We start from the raw sequence: 23,941 nt of genomic DNA on the forward strand, positions 1-23,941 counted from the left end.
AATGTAATATATCCATTGGCATATTTTTTTTTTTTTTTTACAGTATGTAGTAATACATTAACAGTATTTCTCCCAGAAGTGACAGGTTAGATTATATTGTTTTCAAAAACTGGTCAGGTAGGGTTTTTTTTTTTTTTTTTTTTAGGAAAAAGAACCCACTTTTACCCTCCTTGCTTCTGTGCTGCTGTCACTTACAATGAGCTGTGTTCCTGCAGTTTGGTGACGTGACATCACACACGCGCTCATCCAACTGGTGGCCACAGCGATGTCTTGCCTCGGCTGCTGGTTGGCTGAGCAGGCATGTGACATCATGTCCCCAAACCCAGCGGCACAGGACAGCTGGGAGTGGAGCCCCATGATAGCAGCGATGTGGGCAGTAGGTTCTTTTTTTCACCTCCTCTCTGACTAGTTTTTGAAAAGAAATGAATCGCCGGACTACCCCTATATAATCCAGGATCATATTATTTCCTTCTTTATTGCTACAATGCCAATGCTGTGTTTTGATTGTGCCCTTTGCAGTACTTTCAGTAACAGTTTTACCATGTAGTGCCTATTTACTAGTGCCATACAGGATGGTGCCCAAAGAACAGTGGCCAAACAAAACTTTCATACAGTCGTCTATATAGCGATGTTATTCAGTGCCGCCATCAACATACCGTATACACTCGAGTATAAGCTGAGTTTTTCAGCATGTTTTTTCGTGCTGAAAACGCCCCCCCTCGGCTTATACTCGAGTGAACTCTCTGCCTGTCAATCCCTTCTCAGTGGTCTTCAACCTGTGGACCTCCAGATGTTGCAAAACTACAACTCCCAGCATGCCCGGACAGCCATCGGCTGTCCGGGCATGCTGGGAGTTGTAGATTTGCAACATCTGGAAGTCCGCAGGTTGAACACCACTGATGAAGGGATTGACAGGCGGTGATGATGGGGGGGGGGGGGGGTGATGACGAGGGGGATGATGACAGGGGGATGATGAAGGGGGGTGATGATGGCAGGTTGATAATGACAGGGGGATGATGACAGGGGGATGATGAAGGGGGGGATGATGACAAGGGGGATGATGAAGGGAGGGATGATGACGAGGGGGATGATGAAGGGAGGGATGATGACGAGGGGGATGATGACAGGGGGATGATGAAGGGGAGTGATGATGACAGGGTGATAATGACAGGGTGATAATGACAGGTGGATGATGACAGGGGGATGATGACGAGGGGGGTGATGACAGGGGGATGATGACGGGGGTGTTAATGACGGGGGTCTGGATGATGACTGGGGTCTGGATGATGACAGGGGGGGGGGGGATTATGTATTTCCCACCCTAGGCTTATAGTCGAGTCAATAACTTTTCCTGTTTTTTTGTGGGTGAAATTAAGGGCCTCGGCTTACATTCAGGTCGGATTATATTCGAGTATATACGGTACATACCGATGCCACACCGGTGCCAAATAGCAGTGCCACACTATACCTAAAGAAATGCTATTATACAATGCTGTAATAATATCAACATACAATGACCAATAACAGCTCTATACACAAAGAAATCTAAGAGTGCTATACTACCATACACTTAAAGGAGTACTCCCCTGGAAAACTTTTTTTTTTTAATCAACTGGTGCCAGAAAGTTAAACAGATTTGTATATTACTTCTATTAAAAAATCTTAATCTTTCCAATACTTTTTAGGGTCTGTATACTACAGAGGAAATGGTTTTCTTTTTCGAACACAGTGCTCTCTGCTGACATCATGACCACAGTGCTCTCTGCTGACACCTCTGTCCATTTTAGGAACTGTCCAGAGCAGCATATGTTTGCTATGGGGATTTTCTCCTACTCAGTTCTTAAAATGGACAGAGATGTCAGCAGAGAGCACTGTGGTCATGATGTAAGCAGAGAGCTCTGTGTTCCAAAAAGAAAACCATTTCCTCTGTAGTATTCAGCAGCTAAAAAGTACTGGAAGGATCAATATTTTTTATAGAAGTAATTTACAAATCTGTTTAACTTTCTGGCACCAGTTGATTTAAAAAAAAGAAAGTTTTCCACGGGAGTACCCCTTTAATAGTAACATAGTATGCCTGAGAATATATTTTACATTAAAGGGCCTGTATGGGGCACTGTTCTACCTGCTTCTCGACATATATAACTATGCAATAGAAGACAAAGCTTCTGCTTGATCTCCACAGCACCCTTCTCCATCATGAGACCCAGTGTTATGTGATTCTATGGCACTGGGACAGGTATTGTGGAGAGCAGGAAGCTTTGTCTCCTATTGTGTAGCTTGATACATCAGTGAGTGGGAAGAATGCCTTCCTAGTTGTGCTTTTCTGTCTGAGTGCTCTCTGATGACACGTGTCTCAGGAAACGCCCAGTTTAGAAGATGTTTGCTATGGGGATTTGCTTCTAAACTGGGCGGTTCCCGAGACACGTGTCATCAGAGAGCGCTTAGACAGAAAAGAACAATCTTAACTTCAGAAGCTCATAAGTACTGAAAGGATTAAGATTTTTTAATAGAAGTAATTTACAAATCTGTTTACCTTTCTGGAGTCAGTTGATATATAAAAAAAAGTTTCTTCCTGGATAACCCCTTTAATGTAATTTAACAATATGCACAGTGCACATAAAATTGACAATACGATAGTAGGTATTCATCAAAAACATATATTTACCTGCCTTCAACTCCCCAGCAGTGCTGTTGATCCTGCTGTTTAGGGCAGACATGCCAAAAGTTCAGATCGCTCCGGTTCTCACTTCTGAACAGTGCACATGTTGTCTATGGCTTTGTCATGTACATGAACCGTCATATTACATATATTGCTCTGATGTTGTTATCTTATCTATTGGTTGATACCTTTTTTGTACTTCATTCCTTCATGTAAAGTGGTAACGGTGCAGGATAGAGCAGATAGGATGAGAGATTGCTGCCCAAAGAAAAACACTTCTCCCACTAAATTGTGATGATGAAAATACACTTTGACTAACAATCTAATTTGCCTTTAACAAGGTGATACAAACATATTGCTGTTAGGGTTAGGGTGTTTATTTCTATCTCATCTCAAGGGGATCAATCCATTATAATCAGTGCTACAATAATGTCATTATTTGTCAATAATAAACTGTTCAGATAAGGTCAAAGCCCTTAAAATTCCCCTCTTGCCCTGCCAGTCAGTGTTGATGGCTTCCAGTATAAGTAGGCTAACATTTGCCCTCTGGAGGCTAGCTGGACACATTTCCTGACACCCTCAGGTACAGAGCCCTGTCCGGTCCTCAATGACCTTATGACCTCATCATCAGTAGGGTCAAAAAACGTACCTTGGGGGGCAGTCGGCATTCTTAAGTATGTAGACTGTGGCCCATGTGTTTGACCAAATCAATGCCTGTTGATAATATGAATAGTGTCATCTATAATTCTTATATGCATGATTCAATATTTGTTATTTAATTATCATTAATAACAATTCCACTTATGATTATCATAGTAATCTTTTTAAACAGACTGGTGAGTTCCTACCATTCATCTCCTGCTTTGTTGTAATTTGTTTTACAATGTATGACAATCCAATATATTTTACTTCTTTATATGTAAAACAATATCAATCTACTGGTACATAGTTCATAAGGTTGAAAAAGGACTATTGTTCCATCAAATTCACCTATATGCCTATTGTGTCCCCTATGAGGCTGATGCCAATTGCCCCATACTAGGGGGAATATTTCCCTCCCGACTCCAAATATTAAAATTAGAATAAATCGCTGGATCAGCATTCTGTCCCTATAAATCTAGTATCCATAACCCGTAATGTTATTACCATAAATGTGTCCAGGCCACTTTTGAACTATTTTATTGAATTTAACATGGCCACATTCGCTGGCAGAGAGAACCATAGTCTCACTGCTCTTACAGTAAAGAACCCTCATTTTCCAAACTTCTTTCCTCTATGGGGAGGATACCCCCTTGTTACTGATACAATCCTGGGTATAAATAGATCATGGCTGCATGAGTGCAGTATAAAGATAACACCATTTGCAGGGACTTTAGTAAACGATCAATGAACTCAAACTGCTGTTTTGTACCTTGAGTCCAATACCCCTAATTTGACAACTAGAAAGAATGAAAAACTTTCATAAAAATCGTTTAAAAAATATGACTACAAATTGTCTAGCCGAAACTGGAGCTTGATCATGATGTAAGTTAAAGAAAGATCTTCTCCCCTTTGGACAAATTGTACTTGTTAGGCTGGGTTCACATCGGCATTGAATGGCCAGGTACTGAGGATCCTGAACAGGAGACTTTCCGCTTTTAATAAACTAATCAACCCTTTAAGTGCATACTCTATTATTATGACTAATATGCTGGTTATGTAGACACTTTAGTAGAGTTTCCACTGTCAGCTATAGATTGAGATCACAGTATGTAAACTGTGGATAAGGTATGACACAACTTGAATTGAATTGTATCTTTCCTCCTCTGTCATTTATCCTTTTTATGATTTGTAAGCCAGTGACCTGTTAACTTGTCTACTCCATTAACATTCTTAAAGGCTTTGGACCAAATTTGGCAAGATTACCCAAGGTTATTATTATTCCTATTATCCTCCAAAATGAGTCTTCTCTTCTATTTCCCACATCCGCATTATGAACATCCATAGCAATTATGGGATAGGGAACAGGGTTGTGCAGATCCTTCATATCCAATCCCTAGGACAGTTCACATGTTGCAATCCTTGATACTATCCAAAATTCTAAATTGGATTATAGTGATAATTGTTACATGTAAACCACCTTAACACATTGAGGCATGTTTTAGGTGTCTTGTGAAAGAACATACATGGCCCTGGGGTACACATTTTACTTCTAATGTGTGGTACGTGAAAAATTTGTTATGAATATTTTAGCATTTTGTTACCCAGGCATAATCCAGACACAATGCAACTGTGTCCCATTTGTTTTGTGCTAATGTATTTTCTATTGATTGTGTTTCCTCTCTTTTGTCTTGTTGTCTTAGTTACCTCATTAAGATAGTATCTCTTTTGCCAGTTGAAATGCGCTCTTGGGCATTGTTCTATTGAATCCTCTTTTTGTTTGACTTTTGGATCAACTTGTTATGTCTGTGTTGAGTTTTTATATTTCTGCATTAACCTATTAAGTCCCCATCTCACATGTACTTTATATGTTTTACATGTGACTAAAGCTACGCATTAGAATGTAAGTAAAATACTAATGGGCAGCAATGATTAATTGCCTTCTATTAATGTTTGTTATCCAAAAGTAGACTTTAGTCTATAGTTAAGACATAGTAGATGTATGCCCATCAAAATAAGTTTATTATCCTGCTATTAGGAACATGCAAAAATTGACAAGTATATAGAGATTGAATTGATATTTATATAATTTAGGTTCAAAATTCTGATTCTTTTCTTATTACATTTTTATAGTGGCTGGAGCTTTGTTTTTCTGATACAAAGCTCCAGATCCCCCATGTAGACATAGTTAAAATAATAAGATCCTGGCTGTCTACAGATGTCACTAGAGGGAGCCTAGGAGATGTCTGCATATTGTCTTTCTATTGTGTTCACAGGAGAGAACCAAGCAAAACTGATCACAACCGGAGGCACGGTGGGGGGTACAGTGGGGGCACTGTTCCCAGCGGAATGCTTCTGCCTCTTAATTTCACCAGTTGGGGGATCACAGCACATGGAACCCCACTATATATATATATATATATATATATATATTTCTCAAAAAAATAAAGGGAACACTAAGATAACACATCCTAGATCTGAATGAATGACCTAATCGTATGAAATACTTTCATCTTTACATAGTTGAATGTGCTGACAACAAGATCACACAAAATTATCAATGGAAATCAAATTTATCAACCCATGGAGGTCTGGATATGGAGTCACACTCAAAATCAAAGTGGAAAACCACACTACAGGCTGATCGAACTTTGATGTAATGTCCTTAAAACAAGTCAGAATGAGGCTCAGTAGTGTGTGTGGCCTACACGTGCCCGTACGACCTCCCTACAATGCCTGGGCATGCTCCTGATGAGGTGGCGGATGGTTTCCTGAGGGATGTCCTCCCAGACCTGGACTAAAGTATCCGCCAACTCCTGGACAGTCTGTGGTGCAACTGTGGTGGATGGAGCGAGACATGATGTCCCAGATGTTGGATTCAGGTCTGGGGAACGGGCGGGCCAGTCCATAGCATCAATGCCTTCCTCTTGCAGGAACTGCTTACACACTCCAGCCACAATGAGGTCTAGCATTGTCATTAGTAGGAACCCAGGGCCAACCGCACCAGCATATGGTCTCACAAGGGGTCTGAGGATCTCATCTCGGTACCTAATGGCAGTCAGGCTACCTCTGGAAAGCACATGGAGGGCTGTGCAGCCCCCCAAAGAAATCCAACCCCACACCATTACTGACCCACCACCAAACCGGTCATGCTGGAGGATGTTGCAGGCTCCAGACTCTTTCACGTCTGTCACATGTGCTCAGTGTTAACCTGCTTTCATCTGAGAAGAGTACAGGGTGCCAGTGGCGATTTTGCCAATCTTGTTGTTCTCTGGCAAATGCCAAACGTCCTGCATGGTGTTGGGCTGTAAGCACAACCCCCACCTGTGGAAGTCAGGCCCTCATACCACCCTCATGGAGTCTGTTTCTGACCGTTTGAGTGGACACATGCACATTTGTGGCCTGCTGGAGGTCATTTTGCAGGGCTCTAGCAGTGCTCCTCCTGCTCCTCCTTGCACAAAGGCGGAGGTAGCGGTCTTGCTGTTGGGTTGTTGCCCTCCTACGGGCTCCTCCTCGTCTCCTGATGTACTGGCCTGTCTCCTGGTAGCGCCTCCATGCTCTGGACACTACGTTTACAGACACAGCAAACCTTCTTGCCACAGCTCGCGTTGATGTGCCATCCTGGATGAACAACACTACCTGAGCCACTTGTGTGGGTTGTACCCTCAGTCACATGCTACCACTAGAGTGAAAGCACTGCCAGCATTCAAAAGTGACCAAAACATCAGCCAGGAAGCATAGGAACTGAGAAGTGGTCTGTGGTCACAACCTACAGAACCACTTCTTTATTGGGGGTGTCTTGCTAATTGCCTATAATTTCCACCTGTTGTCTGTTCCGTTTGCACAACAGCATGTGAAATTGATTGTCAATCAGTGTTGCTTCCTGAGTGGACAGTGTGATTTCACAGAAGTGTGATTGACTTGGAGTTACATTGTGTTGATTAAGTGGCCCCTTTAATTTTTTTTGAGCAGCGTATATATACTATGATATTCCAAAATTTTTCCAAAGAAACAAATTCACTTTACCCACCAGCACCAGATTAAATGGGGATGACCAGAAAGGAAGCGCTGTGCCAAGCACAGCCCAATGCAAAATGCTTAGAGACATGCTTAGTTAACAATAGAAAGGATACGGCCACTTAAAGGGGTAGTCCAGTGGTGAAAAACTTATCCCCTATCCTAAGGATAGGGGATAAGTTTGAGATCGCGGGGAGTCCGACCGCTGGGGCCCCCTGCGATCTCTCTGTACGAGGCCCCGACTCTCCGGCCAGATAGCGGGTGTCGACCTCCGCACGAAGCGGCGGCTGACACGCCCCCTCAATACATCTCTATGGCAGAGCCGGAGATTGCCGAAGGCAGCGCTTCGGCTCTGCCGTAGAGTTTTATTGAGGGGGCATGTCGGCCGCCGCTTCGTGTGGAGGTCGACACGCCCCCTTCCCGCGGGCTGTCGGGGCTCCGTACAGGAGATCGCAGGGGGCCCCATTGGTCGGACCCCCCGCGATCTGAAACTTATCCCCTATCCTTAGGATAGGGGATAAGTTGTTCACCACTGGGTTCACCACTGGACTACTCCTTTAAGTCAGCAGGAAGTGGGACCCCCCCCCACAGAACTGATATTGATAGCCTATTGTAAGGATCGATCAGCAGTATCAAAGTTCCCAAAAACCTCTTTAATCACTGAGATATACAGCATCTTGTTGATGTCCCTTGAGCAATAAGGAGAGCTTCTGATCATTGGAAGTAATCTTTACTAACCCCATATGAAGCCATATGATCTGCGGCCTGATTGCTGAATTGTGCAATTATTCCATGTACATGTCATTATTAAATTATATATAAATAGATAGCATAAGCAGTATAATATGGCCATTTCCATAGTCACACACTATTGTAGAATGTGCCATTTGTCTAAATAAATCAGTAAAACAGCTTTTCACTTGTAGATTGCAATAACAGATTACTTCTATTTTCTAGAGAAGGAAACACTGGGTTAACATAGAGGCTGACTCTACTGAGTGAATTGAGTGTGACAGCTTTCATTTTACTATAGGCTGGCTGCACACCTGGAAAATATTACCCCATCCCGCCACAGATCCAGCTCTCACCTCCTAAATGGGCTTTACCTCGTACCTTTCTGCACTCAGTGCTCTGGCCTTTCTGCTCTGCATTATTACAGTAATAAAAAAAAGTGTGAGCCAGTTTATTTGTTCTGGGGAAAATGAAATTAAATGGGAACTCCACTCTTAGGTTTCATTCATGCCGAAAAGATGACAACATTCCAAAAAAAGGATTGTACAAAAAAGAATCAAGGGGCCTGTATGCAACCAACACGCTGTTTACGACTTCTATAAGAAAGCTACCAATACCCATAGGACATAGGTAGCTCCTGGGCCCTAGCGCAAAATCCTAGCTAATACCGTATTTTTTCACCCTATAAGACGCACCGGCATATAAGACGCACCCAATTTTAAAGGTGCAAAATCAAGAAAAAAAAGATTCTGAAGCCAACAGTGATCTTCAACCTGTGGACCTCCAGATGTTGCAAAACTACAACTCCCAGCATGCCCAGACAGCCGTTGGCTGTCCGGGCATGCTGGGAGTTGTAGTTTTGCAACATCTGGCGGTCCGCAGGTCGAAGATAACTGGTTTAGGAGGTAATACTCACGAGTCCCCGCCGCTCCCGACCCGTCACCGCTCGTCACGCTGCCCTGGATGTCGCTCCATCGCTGTCGCCGCGTCCCCGTGGTGTCCCCGACGCTCCAGACATCTTCGTCCCCGGGATCCACGCTCTCCATTGCCGCCATCACGTCGCCGTCATCACGTCGCTACGCACGCCGCTCCTATCGGATGACGGGACGGCGTGCACGACGACGTGATGACGACAAAGGAGATCGCCGGCCATGCAGGGGATCCCAGCCCGGAGCAGACACTGAGGAGACAGGTAAGGTCCCTCCCAGTGTCCTGTAAGCTGTTCGGGACCGCGGCGGTCCCGAACAGCCTGACTGAGCAACCGGGTTAGTGTCACTTTCGCTTCAGACGCGACGGTCAGCTTTGATTGCCGCGTCTGAAGGGTTAATACAGGGCATCACCACGATCGGTGATGTCCTGTATTAGCCGCGGGTCCCGGCCGTTGATGGCCGCAGAGATCACCGCGATAGGGGTGTATTCGCCGTATAAGACGCACCAACTTTCCCCCCAGTTTTGGGGAAGAAAAAGTGCGTCTTATACGGCGAAAAATACGGTATGTGGAGTTTATAATATTAATGTTTTCTTATGTGGCAGATAAACTTTTATGTCCCCTTGGGCACCATGGTCAGGTTGTCTTTGCGATCTCTGCATTCACTATGACCTTTATATAAGGCAACGGTTAGGGTCTTTTCACACGGCAGAATTTTCGTTTGCAGAATTCCGCTTGCGGAATTCCGCCTCAAATTAAAGCCCATAGACTTCTATGGGATTCCGCACTCCAATTCACACTTCTGAATTTCCGCTTGTGGAAATCCATAGGCTTTAATTTGAGGCGGAATTCCGCAAGCGGAAATTCTGCTGTGTGAATAGACCCTTAAAGTTGTAGTTTTGCAACATATGAATGGCCACACTTCGGAGACCACTGATCTATATGGTGTGACTGCTGGTTTGTCAGTTTGCAGGTGCTTAGATACTTTAGTTGTCTGGAAATTTTTAAACCAAGGGTAATGTGTTGGATGTCATGGTAAAAACTGGAACAACAAGGATTAATATTCCGGACTGTGGTGACCAGGATTGTTTCAGAATCAATGAAAGTTTAGTCTAATGGCTTGAACAATTATTGGTCCTTTTTAGGTTTAATCTGCGACTAGCTGAACACATTTAGATTTTGGTGACCAGTCAGACCCTTCAGACCAGTATCAATGAGGCAATGGTCTTTCGGTGCCATAAAAATAGATATTTTGTTAGCATTGAAATGATTTTTTGTGATAACATCTTTCTTACTTATCCATAAGATGCATATTTATTAGATCAAATCTACACTGGTATCAATAATGAAGAGAAATAAGATGTAATTTTTTTTGGCACATTTCAGCCCGTTTACACACACACCAATTTAGATTGTTTTAGATAATGGTCTGTGTGAAGGCCAAGATATGTATGTGTGTAAACCCAGCCAATGTTTTCTTTGGACTCACACCCTGGTCCTTTCATAACCAAACTGCCCATCCCATAAATCTTAGCTTTAGCAATTACCAACCTGTACAACATGCATAGGATGACAGTGAGGCATTTCTCTGTGTATCCCATTGATTTTCTAATCCTTTTTTTTATTAAATATTTTATTGATCAAGGTGGGCATGTATCTTAGGTAGCTCACTGTCAAACTCTTATTTGGCCAACAGTTAGTTCTCTCTGACCCCTCCATACACAAGCATGCTTGGCTTAGCCAAGTGTACATGTGTTCTCAATCTGGAAAAAAAGAATAAGCAGCTGTCACACCTCTGGTATTGGCCTGCCTTCCTTTAAAAGAAAAGGATTGGACATAATGAATCCAGCTGCCTGACTCATTTTTCCACCTATATTTGACATTGAGGAAGAGTCAGGACACCCCAAGTATAATATTGATGAGTTCAGTTGATATTCATCTAATATGTATGGGCACCTTAAGAAATGTTTTGGTCCTAGTCATCTAGTATCATCTGAACCAAAGTTGAGTGAACCCAACCTGTCAAATGTAAACCTTAGGCAGTTTTTTCAGCTGAACCTACTAAAGTAATGTCAGTCTCATGGCAGAATGGACAAAGTGAAATATTCAGGGTCGGATATACCTTGCCAAGAGCTCTCCCAGACAATCAGGAGGTGGTAAATAGGTAATGTCTTAGTCACACAAAAAAAGAAAAAGAAAAAAAAAGCTGACGTTTTTTTTATGTTACGCTAATTGTTGTGAAAGAGCAGTGCATAGAGGTTTTTTTTTCCCGCACAGTCTTTGTAATTGCAAATTCAAGTTTGCCATTTAGTATTCACGTTCTAGCATGGCAATTCTGTTGTTACTCCCCAAAATATTATAATTTTAGGCTTGCGTATAAAAAGCTAATTTTTCTTCCCTTTCCAGGCACAAAACCTGTTGCTACTAACAAAAAAGGATCAATTTGGTGCCTCTTGGGAAATGCCATTGCTTCTTTTAATACCTTATTGTGCATATAAACATGGGCAGGCATCTGCCACCAAAAATGGATCATTTTTGGCCCTTTTGTTAATTTTAAAAAGCCTTAAAGGGGTACTCCGGTGGAAAATGTATATTTTGTTTAAATCCACTGCTGCCAGAAAGTTAAACAGATTTGCAAATTACTTCTATTAAAAAATATTTACTCTTCCAGTACTTATTAGCAGCTGTATGCTACAGAGGAAATTATTTTCTTTTTGAATTTCATTTTTGTCTTGTCCACAGTGCTCTCTGCTGACACCTGATGCCTGTATCAGGAACTGCCCAGAGCAGTAGAAAATCCTCATAGCAAACCTATGCTGCTTTGGACAAGTCCTGACACGGACAGAAGTGTCAGCAAAGAGCACTGTGGACAAGACAAAAAAGAAATTCTAAAATAATAGAATTTCCTCTGATATGATAAACGTATATAAGTATATAAATGGCCCATACAAAAAATATGGAGAAAAACTGTTCCAGGTTAAACTCCCCCAAAGGACGAGGGGGCACTCCCTCCGTCTGGAGAAGAAAAAGTTAGTCTCAAGGGGCGACACGCCTTCTTTACCGTGAGGACTGTGAATTTATGGAACGGTCTACCTCAGGAACTGGTCACAGCTGGAACAATTTACAGCTTTAAAACAGGATTAGATACATTCCTGGAACAAAATAACATTAATGCTTATGAAGAAATATAAAATCTCATCCCTTCCCAATATCGCGCCACACCCCTACCCCTTAATTCCCTGGTTGAACTTGATGGACATATGTCTTTTTTCGACCGTACTAACTATGTAACTATGTAGCATACAGCTGCTTATAAGTACTTAAAGGATTAAGATTTTTAAATAGAAGTAATTTACAAATCTGTTTAACTTGCTGCCACCAGTTCATTAAAAAAAAAGTTTTCCACCGGAGTACCCCTTTAAAGATTCTAGTAGTGAAGTGTGTTTTTGAAAAAGCTGTTAGTTACCACTGGGTACCATCCATTTTCTCATGGCCATTTCTTTTGTCATAACGTTTACATTACTTTACAGTACTTTGATACACCCCTAGGTGACCTAACAGTGTTATACAGGGCTTCGAGGGCTCTTACACAAATCTTACACATACACAAGTTTTTTGGCTGAGGAGGTCTGAACTAAACTTTTTGTCAAGGAGAGCTGGCCAAACCAAACTTTTGAAAAGTTCACTCACCCAAAAAATCATTCAAATTAATTTTATCTGTCTTTCTTGCATTTACAGATATATAGGTGTTTTTTTTTAAACATTGTCTAATGGGATTGTGTCTTTCTTTGGTCAGCTACTTTAATATGTTTTCTCAGGTTTCCTTGTTGATTTTGTTGAATGAAGTTTTTATCCCTTTTGTTGCCTTCAGTTTTCTCTACAGACACCCTAGAAAGATACAATCTTTAGATAATCTTATCTCAATTTCAGGCGACCTTAAGCCAGTTAGGATCCTGTCTTTCCCTAAAGTCCTCTATAATACTATACTACATTGCTACAGTGCTACATTGTTTAGTCCTAACAATGTTAACCTCTGCTACCTCTGCACCCCTTATAGTTACATCCCTTTCTATAGGGAAATCAAGCACAGCAACTTGTGTTTCTCTGGCTCTCCCATAGAGATGCATGGAGGGTAGGGTGTTTCATTTTGTAAAGCAAAAAATTAAATGTAACATTAATCTCAGTGATGTAAAAGATATATATATATATATATATATATATATATATATATATACATGAAGACAAAGGAAAGGATCCAGCTCCCAGGTGTGAAGTAATCCAATAAAACTTAACCTTTAATTGTGCATATTAAAATCAAAAAAGGGATAGCCACAAAGTGGCAAGTGACATGTCACTAATAAAAAGAAGGTGAAACTCGTTTCACCTTTTTATTAATGACATGTCACTTGCTACCTATGCTACGAGGAGTGGCGGCTCCTTGCTTCCGAGCTCCGGGACTATTATCAGATGCATACCACACATGGACTTTATGGTGAGCTGATCTAAACATTTACCAAAAGATATATATGCCAAATTTCAAGAAGTTGGATAATATTTAGAGGTTGCACACTTTGATCAGTTTTGTAAAAGTAAGCAAAAAAATATGATTTTCAATGTTAATTACTTTTATTGGGAAAATTAGAAATCAAAAACTTAAAATATTAAAATTAATAGGTAGTGACGACTTTGGTGACGACTTTTATGTGATGCTCGACTACCCTCAAAAAGAATTGGTTTTGTTGTTCGTCCCTGACCGATTCGTTAAACTTTTTTATCAGAGCAATTCCTCTTTCTGCGGTATCATCGACAACCTTAAGAGCATTCACATGGCTTCTTAGAGAATTACTGCAGTATTCTGTCACATCGTGGATCCCAAACAATTCAAATAACAGCTTTGTTTTATTTCAAAGAACTAGGTTTCTACCCTATAATCATTTCATTTCCTTTTTTTTGCAGGTTTGGTTTCAACATTTTTTGTCATATTTTCCTTATGAGCCTTATTTCCTTATCAGAGTAATACGTTCATACAAAAAAGCCAATCCTTGTTTCTGACAGATACCAAAGGTATCTCTTAGCAACTGTGAGAGCACTTTTTTTGACGTCTGCATCTGGGTAAGTGCTCCGAAGCTGTAGTATATCCAAATCATTCTTTGGAGCCCATCAACTTACAATTGCCTCATGCCAAAAGCGAACATATGTGAGGCTGACAAAATGTGTAACCCGTTTTATTCCTTTCAATTCTCGTTAGGAATATTCAATTGTTTAGTGAAGAGGGCAATTTTAAGTGCACACATTGCCTTTGATATCCATTTTTCTTGATGCAGAGCCCCTGGGATCCTGAAACTGAATATTAGAAATTTCACTAGTTTGAGATAAAAGTGATCAATGTGTGCAACCCCTAAATATTATCTAATCTTCTTGGCATATATATCTTTTATATCACTGAGACTGGGGGCGTAAGCAAAGTCATATGAAAATCACATCTTTGGAAAAATGAAAAACCCTAATGGAGGGGGCATGTCAACCCTCGCACCGTGCACAAGGACAGCTTGCGCACCTTAAAGGAGATCCGACTGCTGGAACCCCCCATGATCAGAGACTTAAAGGAGTAGTCCAGTGGTGACTCAGTAGTGAACAACTTATCCCCTATCTTAAGGATAGGGGATAAGTTGCAGATCGTGGGGGGTCCGATTGCTGGGGCCCCCTGCGATCTCCTGTACGGAGCCCCGACAGCCCGCGGGAAGGGGGCGTGTCGACCTCCGCATGAAGCGGTGGCCGACACGCCCCCTCAATACAACTCTATGGCAGAGCCGAAGCGCTCTATGGCAATCTCCGGCTCTGCCATTGAGATGTATTGAGGGGGCGTGTCGGCCGCCGCTTCGTGCGGGGGTCGACACCCGCTATCTGGCTGGAGAGCCGGGGCCCTGTACAGAGAGATCGCAGGGGGCCCCAGCAGTCGGACCCCCCGCGATCTCAAACTTATCCCCTATCCTTAGGATAGGGGATACGTTTTTCACCACTGGACTACCCCTCTAACTCCTATCCTTCGCATAGGGAATAGATTTTCCTATACAGGACTACCCCTTTAGTTTCTCACAATTGTCCAATATAAACTGTGTCCAATAGGACATGTCCAATATAAACTGTGTCCAATAGGACATGTCCAATCGACTTGTATATAGGAGTTCTGTTAATAAAAACATTAGGACGAAGACAAAGGACGAGGGGGCACTCCCTCCGTCTGGAGAAGAAAAAGTTTAGTCTCAAGGGGCGACACGCCTTCTTTACCATGAGAACTGTGAACTTATGGAACAGTCTACCTCAGGAACTGGTCAAAGCAGGAAAAATTTATAGCTTTAAAACAGGATTAGATACATTCCTGGAACAAAATAACATTAATGCTTATGAAATATAAAATCCCATCCCTTCCCCAATATCGTGCCACACCCCTACCCTTCAATTCCCTGGTTGAACTTGATGGACATATGTCTTTTTTCGACCGTACTAACTATGTAACTATGTAACTATGTAAATTGTTAGGAAATTGAGACGAGTCAATAAATACTGTAACAGAATTGCATCATGCTAATTCAGTTCACAATTTGAAAGCCACAGAGTACAGTACAATGCTATAAACCATTTTCTTATTAGGCTTTTAACATTGTCATAAGTATTCCTAAACACAATAAAATCCTAATGTCCAGCAGTTGGGAATATTTTGAACAATTTGGTGAATAGGTGGAAGAAGGGAGAAAAATCCATACAAATTTTCTAATACATCAGTGGAGGTTTACTAACATCTACAGCGCATATGCACGTAATGCGCCAAAACCAGGGTGAACTATTTTATAAATTATAAAAAATGTTGGGGCTCAAGGTCTGAGATATCAGTACACAATTTATTATATAATTAATATAGTTCCATACAATGGTGTATAAAATTACCTGGGACTCACAGGGCCCTTGAGAGTCGTCAGGAACATTTAAAATTTATCATAAAATAAGTAAAAAATAAAATGTAACAATAAACCAATAAAAAAAGATATATGAAGTTGTATCCACTGTAGAAGGTCTGGATTATACTCTAAGTACTTGTTGCTCCAGATCAGCCACAGGATACAAAGTGGATACAATGTATTTGGGTAAATTGGCTCTTGTAAGTAAGCTAGCAACAATGTTTCCTTTTGCAGTCACCAATTGACAGATCAATTATTGCGGTAATTCAGTTATCACAGTCTTTCTTTAACCACTGGGTCTGCTGCGCTGACAGCCCGTATATGTTCTTTAGTAGATGAACAGATATAAAGGTTATATATGTGCCCAGATCGGCAATAGTAGCAGTCAAAAATATCTCACACACAGCGTGTGCATGTATGCTCACCGGTCCCTCGGGAATAGATATTGCACTCTCCTGTGGATATAAGTCCTACGATACCCGGTATGGCGTGGATGATGCGATCTCCCAGTACCGGTCGACAGTCACGCTGGAACAAAAAAGGCCTCCTGCTGGAGCGGGTGTAGTGCAGGCACACCGCTGTAGACTCTGCCTTCTCCTATATCGCGGTGCGGCACAGCCGTGGGCCAGGAGGTTGGGGACTGCAGCGCTTCTGCTGCGCCCACTGTTAAAGTCACTAGCGGCGTCCTCGTGGAGGTTTGCGCGCGCTACACATAAGATGTGATTGACAGGTATCTGTCATTGATGTTAAGCAGTGAATGGTGACTTGCGTTTGTTAATAATAGTTAGATGGTCTCAATAGTAGATATTGGGGGGTCGCTGGACGCATTTCAGGACCCTCGCGGTCCTTTCTTCAGCAGCTTTAAATAATCAGCGACCCCCCAATATCTACTATTGAGACCATCTAACTATTATTAACAAGCGCAAGTCACCATTCACTGCTTAACATCAAAGACAGATACCTGTCAATCACATCTTATGTGTAGCGCGGAAACCTCCATGAGGACGCCGCTAGTGACTTTAACAGTGGGCGCAACAGAGGCACTGCAGTCCCCAACCTCCTGGCTCACGGCTGTGCCGCACCGCGATATAGGAGAAGGCAGAGTCTCCAGCGGTGTGCCTGCACTACACCCACTCCAGCAGGAGGCCTTTTTTGTTCCCGCGTGACCGGGGACCGGTACTGGGAGATCACATCATCCACGCCATACCGGGTATCGCAGGACTTATATCCACAGGAGAGCGCAATATCTATTCCCGAGGGACCGGTGAGCATACATGCACACGCTGTGTGTGAGATATTTTTGACTGCTACTATTGCCGATCTGTGCACATATATAACCTTTATATCTGTTCATCTACTAAAGAACATATACGGGCTGTCAGCGCAGCAGACCCAGTGGTTAAAGAAAGACTGTGATAACTGAATTACCGCAATAATTGATCTGTCAATTGGTGACTGCAAAAGGAAACATTGTTGCTAGCTTACTTACAAGAGCCAATTTACCCAAATACATTGTATCCACTTTGTATCCTGTGGCTGATCTGGAGCAACAAGTACTTAGAGTATAATCCAGACCTTCTACAGTGGATACAACTTTATATATATTTTTATTGGTCTCAGTTGAGTTTTTTTTATCATATTGTTGCATTTTATTTTTACTTATTTTATGATAAATTTTAAATGTTCCTGACGACTCACAAGGGCCCTGTGAGTCCCAGGTAATTTTATACACCATTGTATGGAACTATTTTAATTATATAGTAAATTGTGTACTGATATCTCAGACCTTGAGCCCCAATATTTTTTATAGTTTATATTTCATTACAGACTGAGGGTATAAGTGTCAGATTGGGCAGCTCAGGTCATTTTGTTAGTTGTCAGACAAGAGCCTCTCCAATATATATATTATTTTATAGATTACTCAAAAAAATTATTTAAAAAAATTTAAAACCATGGTTACTTTTCAGAAAATTAGCTGAAAGCGACGACTTGAATGAAAAAAACAGGGACATTAATAAAAAGAGTGAAATGCATTTCCCCATACTTCTTTTTACCAATTGTACATGATGCCCAAAGTGTTGTGACTGTAGTAATAGCCATGCACTGCATCCAAAAATGTACTCCCAAGGTCCATTAAAAGGCCACCACATCACAGGCCTATTGACTTCAGTGCGAGAGCAAACAATCCTGTGCATTTTGAACAGAAGTCTGTGTTTGTTTTCCTAGGGGAAGCTTATTGACAGGTAATGGAATGACTTACTGTGTGTTGTGTAGGACAGGTCCGGGCTGCTGATTGTATCTGACAGATTAGCTTCTTTAATTGTATTAGAAGATGAATCTTTTGGGTTTTCCCCAGGGAAAAAGGGGGAAGGTTTTCCAATTAGTTCCAGTGATTTAACCCCTTTGGCCGAGGGATGGATTTGTATAGGACATCATCTCCTGCACTTAACACTTTTTAAATCAGACTCGATTAGGTAAGTGCGACTCTCCCAGGTCTCCGATGAATTCCCTGCCATGTGTTTTTGGCCTGATGTTTATTAGGAGGAACTGGAGAAGTACGTGCTCTAAGATGAACATAAGAAATGTAAACGTTTTAGTTACGCACATTTACAGAGATTTAACAGAAATACTTTAACCCTTATTCTGCTTTACAACTGGATAATGCTCTTTCAAAGTAAAAAAAATAAAAACATTAAATTTTTTTTTTTTAAAGATAGCTATTTTCCCAGAGTTTGCTGGTCAGTAACATAATTCTATATCACAAGAGATTTTTTGCATGTCAGGAAATCTTCCGGATCACATTATTTTGTCCCTAAACCTTTCTTGACATAGTGTCGGAGATCCAGACCTAATGTGATGCACACTCAGCAGTACTTATACGTCATTGAAAAATCCCATCTGTACCCAGGGGTGCCCAATGTATGTATGAGCTGCTGTCTTGTAGACAATGTACTATAAATACATAAATATATTGGTTTGTGATATATCATGTTCACTTTCTAAACCCTTTAGCTTCCAGTCCCCTTGTCTACATTGTCTCTAATCCCCTCGGTGTCCATGCAAGACCATATTCTCATTTACAAGCAGACATTCATCACTTAAGTCAATTCTTATTCCATTAGGGCTGTTTATTCTAAAGCTGAATGTGTTTGGGTTTGGGATTAAGACCAGCTCGGCCCCAAGAATCATTCTTGACCTACCGACACCTCAGCTTTTAAATTAAAGTAAGGAAAAAAATCCCCGGAGGATATATATTTCTTTGCAGATCTAAAGAGACTAGTGGAACCATAGAATGAAGTATTTGTGAAGTGACCATGCATGAAGGGTTGATCCTTCATGCATGGCTGATGAGGCATGATCCCCATGTAGTGGGTACCAAAGAGGGGTACTATTATTCAGGCACCTCATACCAGCTATTTAGTTACAGTGTTGGACCAGTAAACTCAAAACATTGTCATGTTTGTATAATATCTAAGTTCTGTATACAGAAATACAACCCACTTCTTTAAATTTACAGATAGGGAACCAACAATTTCACACTTCTGTATTGTGACTGAAGTAGAATTATTTTATTTGAGAGCCCGAAAACCATCTCACCATCTAATATGACCTTTCATGTTACTCTTAACATTGGCTAGATAGATTTGGACTTGTAAGAACAGTAACACGAAGCAAAGCTTGCTAAGATCTCATGGCAAGATCTCTTCTAATATGTCATAAACAAATCAGAGGGTAACCTTCCTGTTTGATCCTTAAGCGTCAGAATCTGGTTATATACAATATACCAGCTTGATACCCCTGTGCACTGCCATTTTTAAAGGGGTTATCCAGGAAAAAAACTTTTTTTTATATATATCAACTGGCTCCAGAAAGTTAAACAGATTTGTAAATTACTTCTATTGAAAAATCTTAATCATTTCAGTACTTATGAGCTTCTGAAGTTAAGGTTATTCTTTTCTGCCTAAATCCTCTCTGATGACACCTGTCTCGGGAAACGCCCAGTTTAGAAGCAAATCCCCATAGCAAACCTCTTCTAAACTGGGCGTTTCCCGAAACAGGTGTCATCAGAGAGGATTTAGACAGAAACGAACAACCTTAACTTCAGAAGCTCATAAGTACTGAAAGGATTGCGATTTTTTAATAAAAGTAATTTACAAATCTGTTTAACTTTCTGGAGCCAGTTGATATATATAAAAAACGTTTTTCCCTGGAATACCCCTTTAAGGGACATTTTTATTTTATGCCATTTTGTGTCAGCATCATGAAATGTGAAAGACCAATGCTGAAAATAAATGTACTGTATCTTGTGTTTCACTATAGATTTAAAATTCATTGCTGTCAACTCCCCTCCATTTCATAGCCTATGTGATTTCTAACATATTTGTTTATTTCCAGCATGACTTATTATCCCAGAAAAAAACTCTTAAAGGGGTACTCCGCCGCTACCCCTTTAAGAGCTTTTTCTGGGATAATAAGTCATGCTGGGAATTACAAATATGTTAGAAATCACATAGGCTATAAGTCTTGTCACTAGGTGTATCACTTTACTTCAAATTTCGATCCATTGCACGTTGTTAGGGAAATTCCTCTTCTCAGCAGCAGCAAGGACCAAGATGGAACACATGAAGTGGTGGTGGGGCTTAGCTAGTGCTATGTGCAGGAGAGAGTGAACTGTGTGAATGCAAGCTGAGGCTGTCTGCCTTCTCCAGATGATCCTTGTGGTGCCTGAAAGGTAAATCAAGACTTCACCCCTATCACTGACCACCCATAACGCTCTGGACAGCTGTCTATTGTGCAGCCTGTCATCATCAGCAGCAGCAGTTCACTGCTTTGACCAAGGCTGCCTTTCACTGCTTAGACCAGGGCTGTCTATCACTGCTTAGACCAGGACCGCATTGAGGTTGTCCTCATCATCAGCAGCAGTTCACTGTAACCCCTTCCTTGCTTTGATGCATTAATTGTTTTCCTTTCTGCTTCTAGAGTGCCTTGCAAAGTGAGTGTATTAATAAGGGAGGAAAACTTCTCACTGACTTCAATGGGAATTTTTTTTATAATTTTGCAAATAAAGTGGATCCTACTTTCAAAACCAATGGTATCTTTCAAATCAACATTCAAATCTGTATAAAAATCCTCTTTACAATCTGAAAAGAGTTCAGATGGGGATCCTGTGTGGATTTTCGAGGCAGAGTTTTCCACCCCTTTAGTTTGCCATGCAAATATTCCTTCATTTATCCAAACTGTCTAGAACAAAACTGTCTTTGTAGCTCATAGCAACCGGTCAGAGCTCCACTTTCATTTTACCAATGCAATTTACAGAATAAGGGTACGTTCACACGTACAGGATCCTGCGCAGATTTGATGCGCAGGATTTGTAACTGACGATTAGAAGCTGTGCTCAGTCGTTTAGTTTACGTTAAAATCTGCAGCAGAAAATCCTGTGCATCAAATCCTGCGCATCAGATCTGCATACGTGTGAACGTACCCTAAAAGCTGCGATTTGGTTGCTATTAGCAGCTAAGACAGTTTTTCCTTTAGGATATGTTCACATGGGCAAAAACTGTTCTGCAGGCCACCTTAGAATCAGTGTGGAATCTGTTGTGCAGTTTTTGGTGCTGATTCAAGCTCCCATTGACTTCAGTGTGAGCTTCCAAGCAGAACCGCTCTGAAAAGTGACATGTAACTTCTTTTTTTACAATATAGTTTTTAGAAAATAACTTTATTTTTTTTTTATTTTTTTTTAACATTACCCATTGAAATCAATAGGAGATCGGAACCACACTTTTTTTTGGCAGGGTGATAGGGCAGTTAGGATAAATCTGCCTCTTTGTTGCTTACTTTTGCTATCTTCCTATATTTCATACTACATGAGTTTTACTGCAGATCAAATGATTCTCACTGGTAAAACGCAAACAAAAGTAGGTGTGAACCGAGGATATAAAGCCTTTATTTTCACAGATGTACATTATATTTCAATGTGTGGTATATAGAATGGTTTCAAAGATTTGTAGCGTAGTTATGAAGAGTCAACCCTGTAGCTTAGGGGTCAGTGTTGTGTATCTGCCTGGTGTTTGCATTTTCTCCCTGCACTTGTGTGGAGTTCTTTTGGGTAGTTCCTTTCCTTCACCCACTAAAACAATAGTAATAGGTTCAGGGACCAAACTCTGTCCAATGCTGTAGGATAGATTGGCACTATACAGTGTGTGTATCTATCTATCTATCCATCTATCTATCTATCTATCTATCTATCTATCTATATATATATATATATATATATATATAGTAGTAGAAGAAGAACAGCACAACCAAAATATGTAAAAAAAATCCGTAGGGGGTGCACGAAGCTCCTGGATTCTTGGTTAGGGGATCATCCTTTAGGCAGTACAAAAATCTAGTCCACAGCACCACAGTTCGTGATAAAAAGGTGTATTTATTCCATAAAAGGTGTCATTACAGTAACAACGTTTCAGTCAGCTCAACCTCACCTTTCTCAAGAACTATATATATATGTATATATATATATATATATATATATATACACATATATATGTATAATCACGAAGATTGTTAAAACACCATGCCTACATCAGGGTGCATAGTAGAAAAAACACCCAAACAATGCACCCAAAATGCGGAAAAGGGGAAGAAAAAGAGCAAAAAAGCATTGCTTGTAGGGTAGAAATAATACACCTTCCCCCCCCCCCCCTAAAATAGATATGTGTGAAACCATCTTCAAGGCAATTTTAGGTATAAGATTTCTCGCCATATCCCAGTTAGCTATGGGACGATAAGGGAAAAATCCTCTTTAATGTTATGATAAGTTAAGAAAAAATAAATACACCACAAATTGAAATATAATGCACATCTATGAAAATAAAGGCTTTATATCCTCGCTTCACAACTACTTATGTTTGCATTTTACCAGTGAGAATCATTTAATCTGCAGCAAATCTCATGTAGTATTAAATATAGGAAGATAGCAAACTCATGGTAAACCGGTGGGTCCATCTAGCTTTGTTGGTATAATGTTAAACTGTCATGGGCATATATATATATATATATATATATATATATGTATTATATGTTTAGTGTTCTGGTTTCTATTCTCCATGAAGCTTGAAGATCTCATTGACTTCTAATGGGGTCCATCAGATGTCTGTTGGAGTGTCTGGGATCTTATTTCAGTAATACAGTCATCCCCACAGAACAGGAGAAAGTGTGAACAGAAATGTAATGTGTCCATTGCCTATACTGTAATCGCTTCTTTTTCAGGATAATGCTATATATGTGTATTTTTATTATTATTTTTTTATCATGTTAATACTGAATACCAGCACAGGATATGAATGGGGAAAAAAAAAATTTGGAAAGCCGTGGCATAACTACTGTTGGTTGCTTATACCATCCTGCTGCACCATTTACACTGAAATACATATTCACTTATTATTACTTACTGTAAAAACAAAAAGAAAAATAGCCAGCACAACTACCTAATACACGGGTGTACGCTGCGGTGGCAAATACAGAGTATACAAGAAGGAAGGTTGCTGCAGGAGGCTCTTAGTGCACTTTTTGATCAAAACATGTCCCCCATCCAGCACACGGAGGTGGCCTCATTTCGGATGGGACCCTTACACACATTCTGAGCCTAACACTCATAACACTCACTTCTGCTGGGCATATAGCCTCTGACTGGGTGACATGCTGGATCCACTATCAATTTAAAAAAAAACTCCTGTGAAACCGGGAAGGGTGCACGGCTACAGAGGATGCCATTCCCCCTAAATTACACAGCAAAAACAAAAAGAAAAATAGGCAGCACAACTACCTAATACACGGGTGCTGTGGCAAATACAGAGTATACAAAAAAGAAGGTCGCGTGGTGGATGGGGGACACGTTTTGATCAAAAAGTGCGCTAAGAGCCTCCATTTTTTGACCAAGTGTGCTGCTGCAGCCTTCTTTTTTGTATATTATTAGTTACTGTCATACAAAAACAGTGCTCCTAAGTGATA

At 40.9% G+C, this 23,941-nt stretch overlaps 1 protein-coding gene and 1 long non-coding RNA gene across 2 annotated transcripts in view; one reads left to right on the top strand and one right to left on the bottom strand.

The window, feature by feature from the left end:
- Positions 1 to 23,941, top strand: part of RARG (retinoic acid receptor gamma) — a 214,429-nt gene that overhangs the window by 88,564 nt on the left and 101,924 nt on the right. The window lies entirely within an intron of this gene.
- On the bottom strand, positions 12,730 to 23,499 carry LOC130355305 (uncharacterized). Its single transcript, XR_008888470.1, has 3 exons — positions 23,383 to 23,499; positions 18,192 to 18,495; positions 12,730 to 12,863 (listed from the first exon to the last, which is right to left on the bottom strand). It is a non-coding gene; the product is annotated as an uncharacterized LOC130355305 (long non-coding RNA).

Source organism: Hyla sarda, chromosome 2, assembly GCF_029499605.1.
Source record: "Hyla sarda isolate aHylSar1 chromosome 2, aHylSar1.hap1, whole genome shotgun sequence".
NCBI lineage: Eukaryota > Metazoa > Chordata > Amphibia > Anura > Hylidae > Hyla > Hyla sarda.